The 12,721-nt window shown below is 41.4% G+C and overlaps 1 protein-coding gene across 4 annotated transcripts in view; it reads left to right on the forward strand.

Moving 5' to 3' along the window:
* NUP93 (nucleoporin 93) overlaps positions 1-12,721 on the forward strand; it is a 1,074,191-nt gene that overhangs the window by 485,719 nt on the left and 575,751 nt on the right. The window lies entirely within an intron of this gene.

The following is a 12,721-nucleotide window of genomic DNA, read 5'->3' on the forward strand; positions in this document are numbered from 1 at the left end:
TAACTCTAAACTTTGACCTCTTCCCACCCCCCAAAAAATGTCCAAGAAGTTTATTTAGATGTTTAACATCCTTTTGTAGTAAATATATGGGGCTTGTCTATAGAACATAGAGCCATCTTGGGAAGATGACCATCTGATACAAGCTGATTTTACCACTCAACAAAAAACGCAAGGTCCTTCAAACAGCCAATTGCTTTCATGAAGACTCCAAAAGGCATTTGACATTGAGTGCCAAGCAATCCCATATCCATTGACAACTGAATTCCAAGATATCAGAAAGAGCCCCCTGCCAATCTCAATGGAAACAAATCTCCCCATTCCCATTTTAACCCCCCCCCCCCCGCCCATAGGCATTGCTTCAGATTTAAAAAAATTCAGAGTGAAGCCTGAAAAATCCTTGTAGTCAACTAAACTCTTCCTCAAGGTAGCTAAAGACTTATGAGGGGTCTGTCAAATGCACTAGCAGGTTGGCAGCGAATGGTGTGATTTTAAATTCTCTTTTGCTCACTAATACACCCCGTATACCCAGGTTACCCTGTACTTCCTGCAAAAGGAGTCTAAAGTTAATATAAATAAGAGCAGTCACAACAGGCAACTCATTCTTACAAAATACCCCCCAAAAATCTCTGATTGTTGCCTATTAACCCACATCTTAGCCTGAGGAGCCCTATACAGGGCCTGTACTGCAGAAACAAACTGACCCCCAATCCCATACCTTTCTGAAGTCCCATATAGGAAGTTCCACTGAACACAGTCAAAGGCTTTTTCTGCATCAAAGCTAATGACCAGAGAGGGCCCATCCACAACATTCATCACTTCCAAGGAAGTCAAAATTTTTGAATGTTACGAACCACATAGCAGCCTCTAACAAATCTTGCTTTGGAGTCTCTTGTTGTAGTGGAAAGGACTTTCACCAATCTTGGCTAAGAACTTAACCTCAGTATTAAGCAAGGAAATAGGCCAATACATCTCCGGCAGCAAGGGGTCTTTACCAGACTTTGGCAAAACTATGATCTGGGCCAAGGTCAAACTTTCAGGTAAAGCCTGTTGAGTTATAATGGTATTAAACATATTGATGAGGGGAGATATGGAATCGCCCAAAAGTTTTTAAAACTCAACTCTAAATCCATCAGGGCCTGGTGTCTTATGCAGGGCACCAGACTGAATCACCCAAGCCACTTCATCAGGTGACATAGGTGTGTTTAACTTGACACTGCGTAATCTGTGACAAATCTATGTTAAGATAGCTAGTACTATCTAATCCATCCCCTGGGGACCCAGAATAAACCATTGATAGAAGTCCTGAAAAAGCTGGCACATCTCCTGGTCAATATGGACCTTTACCCTTTATCTCAATTTTGAGTTTTAAAATCTTTTTAGGACCCTCAAGATTACGAGTCAGCCATGCTAAGTGTTTCCTATTCTTGTAACCATGTTTATATAGCTGGTGCCTTTCTGACTTTAATAGGCTCTTCTACAACACTATTTATTTTTTATCCAAATAATTTAAATGTCTTGATTATATGAAACAATAAAAGAAATATCAAGGCGGGGCAAAACATTATCAATAAGCACATATTGGACATATATAACCACCCACCCCCAAGAACAAATAAACCAAGTCACTCTAAAAGGAGGGGAAAAAACGCGAATATTACAGCTTAGTGGTTTAGAGTTCTAGGCTGACAATCAGGGAAGCCTGGTCAAATCTCACTGCTGCTCATTGTGATCTTGGTCAAATTACTTAACTCTCCATTATCTCATGTAGAAGCTTATATTGAAATACGTGGAGGGGCATTTTCGAACGGGGACGCCCATCTCTAAGGACGTCCCGGCAAAGGGGTGGGGCAACCCGTATTATCGAAACAAGATGGGCGTCCATCTTTCGTTTCGATATATGGTTGGAGACGCCCAAATCTCAACATTTAGGTTGACTTTAGAGATGGTCGACCTAAATGTTGAGATCGCTGACCTTAGAGATGGTCGTCCCCGGTTTTCGGCAATAATGGAAACTGAGGATGCCCATCTCAAAAACAACCAAATCCAAGGCATTTGGTCGTAGGAGGAGCCAGCATTCGTAGTGTACTGGTCCCCCTCACATGCCAGAACACCAATTGGGCACCCAGGGGGCACTGCAGTGGACTTCACAAATTGCTCCCAAGTCCATAGCTCCCTTCCGTTGTGTGCTGAGCCCCCAAAACCCACTCCCCACAACTGTACACCACTGCCATAGCCCTTATGGGTGAAGGGGGGCACCTACATGTGGGTACAGTGGGTTATGGGGGGGGGGTTGGAGGGCTCAACATTTACCACCACAAGTGTAAGAGGTAGGGAGGGGTTGGGCCTGGGTCTGCCTGCCTGAAGTGCATTGCACCCACTAAAAACTGCTCCAGGGACCTGCATACTGCTGTGATGGAGCTGGGTATGACATTTGAGGCTGGCATAGAGGCTGGAAAAAATGTTAACATTTTTTTTTTTTGGGTGGGAGGGGTTGGTGACCAGTGGGGGGGTAAGGGGAGGTCATCCCTGATTCCCTCCAGTGGTCATCTGGTAAGTTCGGGCACTTTTTTGAGGCTTGGTCGTGAAAAAAAAAATGGACCAAGTAAAATCGGCCAAATGCTCGTCAGGGATACCCTTCTTTTTTCCATTATCGGCCGAGGACACCCATCTCTTAATCACGCCCCAGTCCCGCCTTCGGTACGGTGCCGACACCCCCCCGTGAACTTTTGTTTTCCTCGCGACGGGAAGCAGTTGAGGGTGCCCAAAATCGGCTTTCGATTATGCCGATTTGGGTGACCCTGAGAGAAGGATGCCGATCTCCTGATTTGTGTCGGAAGATGGGCGTCCTTCTCTTTCGAAAATTCACCTGCTAGTGTACCTGACTGTAGCTTACCTTGAGCTACTTCTGAAAAAGGTGTGAGCTAAATAAATGTAACTATCACCTCACTAAGAATTTATATAGATTCTACATAAATAGATGTTTCTTGTCATCAGTAGCAAATGATTCCAGAAATGTATGAGTTATGATCATTAGTTGGAGATAAAGGATATGAACTGTACTCTATCATATCAGACAGTATGCATTCTGGTCAGTTAGTATCTCCAGCAGGTGGTGGACAGTCTCCCAACAGCTTCTGGTCTCTTCTGAGAAATGTGGCTGTTGTTCAGTTGAACCTTGGAGGGGTTCTCCCCCCTTCTGCCGCATGCTTTTCTTTTCTCAAAAAAAAAAAAAAAAAAGCTAAACAATTTCCACAGAGTTTATCTGCTGTGTGCGGCTGGGTACTAGGGGGTGGGGGGGGGGGGGGGGGGGGTTCAGCAGTACTCAAATCCAGCACGATCCAGCAGTATCTTTCACAGAGAAACTCCTTGTTTCCAGCCCACAGTGAGTACCCTTTTAAAACTAATTACTATCAGCTCTGACATTACCAGATTTCTTTAACTTGCTTTTTCTTTGTGACTGAGTCAAGAATCATCGATTCCTGTGGCAGAGGGTTGGGTTTAGCTTTGGAGGCTTTCTGAGTTTAATTTTTCCCTTCATTGCATCAGGGTAATGGCAGGCACTTTGGGTTCCAGCAAAGTTCTCTTGAGTCCTTATCAGCTCCTGCAGTGGTGGCCAAGTTGGAGCCCTACAGTTTGACTTTTCTCTGATTCAGATGGCTGCACCTTCAGAGGTAAAGCAAAACAGCAAAAGTAGAGGCTGACAAATGCACAAACCAATAGGGAGATAATATCAAAAACCAGTTTATTCAGAATATTCATATCAAGGACCCGACACGGTCCGTGTTTTGGCGCCAAGATGCCTGCCTCAGGGGTCACAATCAACTTTCTACAAAAAACAGGACAAATTAAAAACATAATATTAAGAGATTTCAAATAAAATATATCCGCCTTAATGAAATATGTAGCCAAACATATACAGACATTCATAATAATATTGCACATTTGTAAATATATAATGATAAATTATGTAAAAAATGTTAATATATTATAATTATGTGAGCAGATATTGTGGACAGAAAAACCAAACAATGAAAAGTGATAACTGTCAAATAAATGACTGATAAATGAAAGGCATAGGTCAGGCTAATGAAACATCGACATATCTACATATATATTTATCCTGATCTAATAGTAAAATATACATTCATACAACTTGAACAAATAAAATACTTCAAGACATCATGATCCAACACCATTTAAAAGTACATTATATTTACATATTAATTATATAATTCAATGAAATAACGTCAGACCTCTGAGAAGAAGCTGATAGGCTTGAATAATTCCTTTATGTATGCAAGTTAATCCACTGTAAAAGGATGAAAACATTTTTAAAATACTACAAAGGGATAAAATTCCTGTTATTTCATAAAAATGTAAATCAGTAAAAATGGGCCATTCTATATATATGTATATAGATCATCATCTTTATACAAAACATAGGTGTAAAACATGTATTTATGTCTAAACAGGCAAATGCCTAAGTAAACTATTGGAATGTGTTGTGCACTGTAATACCTAAAAATGCTGAATATGTATCATTCGCATGAAACATTCCAAAATAGAGGGATAAAGAGTATATGTCACCTATTGACACTAGCTCACATTACCATCAAGATGTGAAGAGAACGAGAGAGCTATACAGCACACCAAAAAATTATAGAGTTATAAATCAAATAACTGAAGAAATAATTATATAGTATAAATAAAATGCCTTCCATAAAGAAAAATGTATATACACAAACATACTGAATGGATAGGTATACAGAGGAAAACTACAAACAGACCCATTGCACCAAAAGACAAAAAAAAGTGCAACCAATAAATGCTTGAAAAACAGAACATACTCGGAGTCTAACTTAATTCAATAAAAACAATGAAACAAGAAATAAATACTCCAAAAAAGATAAGAGAAACAGTTTTCAGATTCCCAAGCAGCTGCTGTTTCAAAAAAAGAGGTATGTAGAATCCATTGCTAATTTGGATCCTGTCTCTCAGAAGGGGTCTTACAGTAGTTTGTTCATTCTCCTCTGCCAGAGACCTTAGAAGAGGTGGACCTTTCTCAGGATGATATGAATAATCCCACTGTGGTGAGAATGTATTTTCCTTTATAACAAAAGCATTGGAGGTACTTAATATTGCTTCTCCATCTTCTCAAGCTGCCTCTGCCCCTAATCCTTTGATGGCTAGGACAATTTTACCCATGTCTAGAGGAAGCATGCCTGACTCTAAAAGCTAGTTGAGTCTTGTCATCAGCTATTGAATTACTTTTATTAGGATTGATGAGCGATTTGGGGCTGTAGTCAAGCATGCAGTGGGAGCTTGAGCATTTCCGTGCCATTTGAATGAACCAATCAGACTACTAGGATAGAAGGCAAGAATGTCAGGGGTGTGGTCATGCTTGTGGATTGCACCCTTGGTAAGCAGAATTAAGATCACTCATTTCTAAAAATGATTTGAAGTTATAAACATTGGTATCAGCATCGTTCTCAAAGTGTAGATTTAGATCTCAGTATATGTCGACATGTCCAGCGCATTTGACATGGTCAACCATGACATCTTTCTACATCATTTTGACTATTTTGGGATTGGTGGAAACGTACTTAGATGGATTAAGGGCTTTCTATCATGTAGATCATATAGGATGAAATTGAATTCAATTATATCATCCTCATGGAAAGCAGTCTGCGGAGTCCCTCAAGGTTCACCTCTATCACCAACACTCTTTAATATTATGATGATTCCATTGGCTAATTCTCTATCCAACCTAGGTTTAACTCCATTTATTTATGCTGATGATGTGACAATCTATATACCTTTTAGTCTGGACTTGACTGAAATTACCAATTTAATTAGAATAGGCTTGAGTACTATGGACGAGTGGGCTAACTCATTTCAACTAAAACTGAACACTGGGAAGATGCATTGCCTCATCTTATCCTCTCAGCATAATAAATTTAGACCTACAACTTTAAATATCCCCAACTACACCCTCCCTATTTCTGATAGTCTAAAACTACTTGGTGTCACAATTGATCGGCACCTGACCCTGGAAACCCAAGTAAATTGCACCACAAAGAAAATGTTTTACTCAATGTGGAAACTTAAGCGTATAAAACCTTTCTTTCCTCGAGATGTTTTCCGCAACCTAATACAATCAGTGGTACTAAGCCATTTAGATTACTGCAACGGCATCTATGCAGACTGCAAAGAACAACTAATTAAGAAACTTCAGACCGCACAGAATACAGCAGCGAGAATGATCTTTGGAAAATCTAAATTCGAATCTGCCAAGCCCCTTCGAGAAAAATTACATTGGCTTACCATCGAGGAACGTATTGCCTTTAAAATTTGCACCTTGATTCATAGGATCATTTATGGTGTTCCTGGATACATGTTAAATCTTATAGATCTACCACCCAGAAATAGTTCCAGTCTTTCCCGATCCTTTTTAATTTTACATTATCCAGATTTGCAATGGCCTCAATTACAAATCTACCTACGCATCAAGCTTCTTCTTCATAGGAATTCAGCTATGGAATGCATTGCCTAAACTCTTAAAATCAACTCAGAATCATCTAAACTTCAGGAAATTATTGAAGACCACCCTGTTCAAGAAGGCGTACCATCCCCATGCTACTTAGTTTCTTTCTTATCTGTTCAGCAAAATTTATGGACCCTAATGTTTTCCCATCATCTTTTATTATCTTTGTTGTCTTAGACGATACGTTTATGATTAATTTTTTACTATGACATTGTTCAATGATTTATACTGAACTGTATCCTACCCATGTTATTGTGTAAGCCACATTGAGCCTGCAACTAGTGGGAAAATGTGGGGTACAAATGTGTTAAATAATCATTCTAGAAAATTGGGTCAAAGTGGCCTAATGGTTAGTGTAAAGGGTTGTAGACCTGAGGAACTGGGTTCAATTCCCGCTGCTGCCTGATTGCAGTGGGCTGAGATTTTGGGGAACCAGGTTCAATTCCCTCTGCAGCTCCGTGTGACCCTGGACAAATCACTTAACCCTCTGTTGCCCCAATGTACTACCTAGACTGTGAGTCCAATAGGGACAGACTCAGTTCCTGAAAAGTGAAACTGTAAACTGCTTAGGTCTAAGTGGTATATAAATGCTTGAATGAATGACTTGAATGAATATGCTTGGACTTGGCCAAGGGCCCGGAGGTCAGTATATGAGGAGCAGACCAATCTGACCTGTGTTATTTGAGTCATCTTTTAGTTTGCACAGCATGTACTCTGGTTCAGGAGACAGATAGGGTGATTAAGGAGACACGAAAGAATCTCTTGTAAATGTGTGCAAGCCTGCCCCCCTTTTTTTACCCTGCCTTGGGGAGTGTAGAATAGCATATCCGGGTAGCATTAGGTGAGGTAGTAGTGGGCTTTCCACGTCTGCATGCCAGGCTTCAGATATAAATAGGAAGCTCAAGTCTGAGGATTCAAGGAGGTCTTTGATTAGGAGAGTCTTGTTTCCTACTGATCTAGCGTTAATATAGGTAGCAGGTGTAGGAGTCAGATGGATCTTGTAGTGGTCTGCTGAGACTTGTTTGGGCAAATCTAATAGGAAGCGGGTCTTGGGCTGCCGAGAGCAACTGAATGATGCCTTATTTGGGGTTAGGCTTGGTGGAGTGCCCACCTTTTGTAGAGGCCTCAGTAGGTACTTCCATCAGATAACTAACCTTGACATTGGACTGTTGATCCTAGGTTTCCTGATTATGTTGTAAACCACCAGAATGTGGTTGATCTCTGAAGTGTCAGGTAACTTAATAATGCCCAAGAGGGCTAGGCATACAAATAGAGGCCTAATACCAAAAAAACCGCTCTAGCAAAATTAACAAATTGGTGCTTATTTGTTAAAAAATGGAGAAAAGCCCTCAGAAACCGTAGGCCAGATTGCCAATGGGTTTAGAGCGTGGTTAGAGCTTGTATCAACTTATAACACACGCTACAGTTCAATCACTGGGCAAAAAAACTCCATTTAAAAAACAGGGCTCATAAAGTTTTTATCACCTCAAATTGATTTGTAAATACACAAAAGGATTTTCTTTCAATATATTTTTTTAAATATTTTTTTCTCTAAATGTTTTTTGCACATCAGCATTTCAAAAAAGGAACACTTAGCTTTGTAGTGTATTAAGACCAGGCACTCATCACTGTCCGGACAGTGATGAGTGCCTGGTCTTAATACACTACAAAGCTAAGTGTTCCTTTTTTGAAATGCTGATGTGCAAAAAACATTTAGAGAAAAAAATATTTAAAAAAATATATTGAAAGAAAATCCTTTTGTGTATTTACAAATCAATTTGAGGTGATAAAAACTTTATGAGCCCTGTTTTTTAAATGGAGTTTTTTTGCCCAGTGATTGAACTGTAGCGTGTGTTATAAGTTGATACAAGCTCTAACCACGCTCTAAACCCATTGGCAGTCTGGCCTACGGTTTCTGAGGGCTTTTCTCCATTTTTTAACAAATAAGCACCAATTTGTTAATTTTGCTAGAGCGGTTTTTTTGGTATTAGGTTACTGCTTTTGCTCTAGAACACTGCTTTTGTTCAGTTTGATTGTATACAAATAGAGGCCACCTCATATTGGTGAGTTGTTAAAGACCTAGTTAAGTAGAGGGTGTGAGTTGGAAGTCATAGGATTGTGGTCAGATCGGAGATAGCACTGGGTGCACTCTAAGATATGGTGCCCCCTTTGGCATTGATTAGTAGGCAAGGTCAAGGATGTATCATTGCTAATGATTTTAGGTAAAGTAGATAGCGTTTCAATGTAATTGCATCTGGAGTCCCAGGCAGGCAGCCTTGAGCGTTTGAAAGTAATTGCATCTGCAGTCCCAGGAAGGCAATCTTGGGAGCTGAAATATCTATTTAATTGTTGATGTTGGGATCTTGAATTTAGTTTTCTGCTACATTTTATGATTTTATTCAGATTGAATTATTCAGATTGTAATCTATCTGTTATTCTGTGGTGGAATACCTGTAAACTTGTAATTGTTCAGATTCAGGATCTGGCATTATTTTAGTCCATCTTCCCTCTCCCTTGTGTGATGGGGCTTCAGATGTATGAGCGAGGTGAGTCCTAGAGGTGCTGAGGATCAAATATCTAGAAGTAATGTGGTGTGGACTATCACTCCAGATCCCCATCGCTGTCCCAGTTGCTGCATTAAGGGCTTGCACCTTAAGCATCGTGCCAAATGGTGGCATGCTGTTAGGCGCCTCAGTAATGATCCCACAGCATCTGATGTCGGCTGTGGGGACGGAGCTTCCTCTCCCGGTCATCTTCGGAGTGCAGGGAGCTAGTGGAAATAGTGGGCAGCTGATTTTGCTCCCGCGTTGATGAGCTGCGGCTCCTGTTCACTCTTCACCAGAAATCATAGGTGGTTGTTTTTCCAACTTTTATGAAGAGTGCACCAAGATTATGTCAGATCAGTGGGTCTTAGACATCACCAGAGGCAATTTCAAATTAGAATTTTCCTCTCTAATTGCAGATTTTTTTCTTGGAATACCCATGCAAAGCTTTGCACAAAAGAGATGCAGTAATTTCTACTTTGCAAGCTCTTCTGTTTTTGGAAACTATCCTGCCAGTTCCTCCTCAAGGTCATTCCATATATTTTGTCATGCCAAAAAAAGAAGGCTCCTTTCATCTGGTATTTGACCTCAAGCAGATGAACAAATTTCTTCGAGTCAAGCATTTTCACCCAAAGACCTCGCATTTGGTGATAGCTGCTGTGAGTACAGGGGAATTCCTTACATCACCAGATCTCAAGAAAGTGTACTCCCATATTCCCATTTGGCAGCCTCGCCAACGCTTTTTGTGATTTTCAGTCCTTGCACAGCACTTCCAATTTAGGGCAATGCCTTTTGGTCTGTCTAAGCTCCTAGAACATTTTCCAAGTTAATGGTAGTAGTGGCGGCATTTCTAAGACTAGAAGGAATTAGAGTTCACCCATGCTTAAGACAATTGGCTGATCAGGGCCTCTTCCTTTCAAGAAAGACTAACAGTCACCTCTCGAGTGCTAGATCTTCTACATTCACTAGGTTAGGCAGTCAGTCTTCACAAAAGTCAGTTGCAACTATCTCCGAGTCTATAGTATTTGGGATTAGTTTTATGACCCTACAAGGCAAGGTGTTTCTACCAGATCACAGTAGAGTCAAGATTCAAAATCAGATTCATTGCTTGCTTCAAGTTCAGAATCCTCGTACTTGGGATTATGTTCAAGTACTAGGGTCTATGGCAGTGACTCTCGATGTGATTCCCTGGACCGGAGCTCGCATGAGACCTTGTCAAGAGTTGCTCTTGGCTCGCTGGTCCCCAGTGTCTCAGGACTACAATATTTGTCTGTTTTGGACCCCTCAAGTGAGGGTCAAGTATGATAAGGGTAGCTTCAGTCAAACAACCTTCTCCAGGGAACTTTGTGGACCACACCACAATGGGTAGTGGTGGTGGTGGATTCAAGTCTGAAAGGATGGGGAGCTTATTGTCTCCATCACAGTGCTCAAGGTCTTTGAACAAAAGTGGTCCATCAGTTGTCTGGAACTTTGAGCTATCAGAGTGGCTCTATGGGCCTTTCAATCCATACTCGAGGGGGGGAGGCAGTACAGATCCTATCGGACAATCTAACGACAGTATTCTACATAAACTGGTAAGGAGGTGCACGAAGTGCTCATCTTGCTCTAGAAGTTTGTTGATTCACTGGGCAGAAAAATATGTGCCTGTGATTTCAGTGGCTCAGTAGAACTAGAGAATAACACAGGGACGGGGATCCATGGTAACCACAGGGATGTGTCCAGGATAATCCGCCAAAGGCGGAGAACAGGAATGTACGAAAAAGTGGGATGTTTGACCATGGAAACCAAAGACTCGACACAAACGCTGTGTTTTGGCCGCTAGGCCTGCATCAGGAGTCTCACTGAGTGGAGAGCATCTGATGCGTTGATGTTGGCGATTATGGGCTGGTTAAGTGTGAAGTTCATGCTGGCAATCCATTCACGAGCAAATCACAGAAAAGGTCTTTATAAAGACCGACTTCATTTGACTTCACACTTTACCAGCCCATAATCTCCAACATCAGCGCATCAGATGCTCTCCGTTCAGTGAGACTCCTGATGCAGGCCTAGCAGCCGAAACACAGCGTTTGTGTCGAGTCTTTTTATCAAATAAATGTTTGTTTCTAGAAAAGTTCATCTCTCCAGTCTTTGGTTTCCGTGGTCAAACATCCCACTTTGTCTTACAAACAACCACAGGGATGTGGACAGGAACAGAGCCTGCAGAGACAGATCCCACATAGAGACAGGGCGGGCGGGGATGGGGACAGAGACCATGGGGATGGGGACAAACTTTGTCCCCATGTCATTTTCTACTTTGAAGCCTATTAATGAACTGGACTGTTATTTATGTTTGAGTGATACAGATGACGATATTTTGATTTTTTTTGTAAAAACAATCAAACGGCCATAACGAGCAAAATTTGCATGGGGCAATCCTGTACTCATAATTTTTTTATTGTAATTGTACACAGCTTTGAAGGCCTTCACCTTACAGCGGTATATCAAATACCTAAGTAAACTTGAAACTTGATATTTGATCCAGAGGAGGTGGATTTGTTCTAAAAATGGGCCTTAAAACAGCCCTTGGAGTTTGAGGAGGGCTCTGCAATGACACAAACTATTCCAAGTGCAGGCATACTTGAGAGAGCTTTATACATAATTGTTCATAGGTCCTATCACACCACCAGTTGAGGAACCCTTCAGTTTCTTTCCTCTTCCCTATCGTCATAACATTGTCTAGTGATTACTTCGGAACCAAGTGACCAGACATGCTCCTTTGGCCATTTCCCTTCTTTCGTGGCCTTTGAGGGAGATGAAGGCTTAGCAGGTGACCTCACCAAAACACAGCAGAGTCCCAAACTCGACTCCTCCTCCATTGCTTCTCTTCCTGTCTAATTAGCACAGACTTGTGATTCAGATACAAATTCTTCTCTGACTCTCCCTTGCTGTGCCATGGAGATGGACTGCCTTTTCAGGAAGACGCATGCTCAGCAGGCAGTGCTAATACAGCAGGGTCTTGGGTCTTGGACTTAACTCCTGCTTTTCCGTTACTCCTCTGCCTGCCAGCCAGTGTGAGACTGAAATTCAGGGAGCTACTCTTCTCAGGCTCTCCCTCCTCAAACACAGTACTATTTACCCATGCTGGCAGATGTTTACTCCTCTCTCTCTCTCTCTTTTTTTTTTTTTTTTTTTTAACCTTTTTAACCTTGTGAAGTACAATTCATCTGGGCTTCCAAAAATGTTATACAGTCTAGGCTCACAGCACTTAATACAAGTATTACAATGCTGTATCGGTGTGTGTGTTTAGATGAGAATCAATTAGAGAAAGGTAAGAATTGGGGGGGGGGGGGGGGGGGGGGCTGGGTGCAGCGAAAGAGGGAAGCCTCTAGGGCTGAAGAGGTATATGTGTGAAGAGAGAAAGAAAGAGAGAGAAGGGCGAGCAGAGCCCTATGCTCTCTGCTTTATATATCTCAAATAACTTCTTTTCTTCCCAGCCTTTGATTTCAGCTCTTTCCTTTACAAACTCCAGTTTACGTTCTGAAGTTAGGAAGGTGACCATTTTCACAGGTTCTCCTCTTTGAAGTCCCTAGTTCTGGAGCCTATCTGTCTGACTTTCTTTTGTTCTCACCATGAGCACTGCTCCCAGATGCCCAGA

The sequence above is a fragment of the Microcaecilia unicolor genome, chromosome 5 (assembly GCF_901765095.1).
Source record: "Microcaecilia unicolor chromosome 5, aMicUni1.1, whole genome shotgun sequence".
Taxonomy (NCBI): Eukaryota; Metazoa; Chordata; class Amphibia; order Gymnophiona; family Siphonopidae; genus Microcaecilia; species Microcaecilia unicolor.